The sequence below is a fragment of the Calidris pugnax genome, unplaced genomic scaffold (assembly GCF_001431845.1).
Source record: "Calidris pugnax isolate Ruff unplaced genomic scaffold, ASM143184v1 scaffold81, whole genome shotgun sequence".
NCBI classification, from domain to species: Eukaryota; Metazoa; Chordata; class Aves; order Charadriiformes; family Scolopacidae; genus Calidris; species Calidris pugnax.
The window spans coordinates 12,328,705-12,330,029 of record NW_015090880.1 but is presented as its reverse complement, the minus strand read 5'-3'; the positions used below and the strand labels follow the sequence as shown (position 1 = coordinate 12,330,029).

At 51.6% G+C, this 1,325-nt stretch overlaps 1 protein-coding gene across 1 annotated transcript in view; it reads right to left on the bottom strand.

Annotated features, from left to right (window-relative positions):
- Positions 1-858, bottom strand: part of LOC106890793 (solute carrier family 41 member 1-like) — a 26,992-nt gene extending 26,134 nt beyond the window's left edge. The window contains exon 1 of the mRNA XM_014946815.1: positions 728-858. The gene's annotated coding sequence lies outside the window, so the exon portion shown is untranslated. The remainder of the gene's footprint in view (positions 1-727) is intronic.
- Positions 859-1,325: the final 467 nt, after the last annotated feature.

Genomic DNA, 1,325 nt, shown 5'->3' with positions numbered 1-1,325 from the left:
CGGCCCCCGGCCGCAGCGAAGGCGGCGCGGCGCCGTGAGTGGCAGCCGGCGGGCCGGCCCCGGCGCCGTGCAGGCAACCAGGAGCACGTCCCGGCCCCTCGCTGCAGGCCCGCAATCCCTCCACGCTATCATCGTCATCCTTATTATACCCTTACCTGTCCCCCAGCAGCCAGAGGGGACAGCTCGGAGGGGCGGGGGTGGAGAGGTCCCACCAAGGACGGCTCCTGCTTAGGCAATAGCCCCCTGGAAGGATGCTGTTGGGGTACCCGGGTGCCGGGAGCATCTCCTGCTGCCCCACCAGGACGTGCCCAAGCCTTCGGGGCTCCTGCAGCCCCGAGAGCCCCTATTGGAAAGGGTGACAACTTCCAGCGGGCGCAGAGCAAACAGGAGGCTGCAATTAAGAGCTGAGGAAATACGTTTCCTCTATGTTGGTTGTTTTGGTTTTGTTTTTCTTTTTTTTTTTTTTTTTCTTATTTTGGCATTCGCAAGAGCTCTTGTTACTAGCTTCCTGTGCAAAAGCCTGCCTCCACCACAATCACAGCAAAACTCTCATTGATTTGGTTTTTTCCCCCCTCCCGTATTGAATCAGCACGTTAGAAATGTGATTAAAGCATCCATCACATTTAAGCACGTAAATCTCACTAAGCACTGAAGTAACCGTACCCATGCAAGCCTCCTGAATCATGCAGCTCAAATTTCCAGAACAATTGAGGATATTAAATCATACCTCAGTACCAGAGCAATCTTATATCCTGCTGAAGTCTCTCAGATGTCATGCTACGCTAAAGGGCTCTTACTGATAAAACGGTGTCTCTGGGCCTGTGAGCTCTGGCTCAAAGCAGGGCACACCAAAGGGAGTTGAAGGTTTTTGTAAGTGACAGTAACGAAACCCTGCAGCTGCTGCGTGTCGAGGGTGCGTGTTAACTGTTGAATGTCACTGCTGTAATGGTGAGGCTTAAATTTCAGCTCACTTGGTGTAATTTTATGTCTTCGCTTTGCAACCGATGCTTCCCGGAGAGCAGTCAGAAGACAGCTTTTCCTGAGAGAAATGAGAGGGGAAGGGACACGGGTTAAAAAAACAGCAACCCTGCCAAGACATTTTTAGACCTGTTAAATGTATTCTGCTATCACTTTACCACTGAGCTTCAAAGAAAAATATCTACAGAGCAAGCGGAAAGTCTCCTGTGGAACTTGATTGACAAGGGCATTATGGTAATGGTTCCAGCTCAGGAATGTCACCGTTCTACCAGGGGTCTCTCCCACCTGGGTCCACCCATCAGCTACAACAGGAGCTCCCAGCACCCTGCCAGATCTCATTTTGTGTG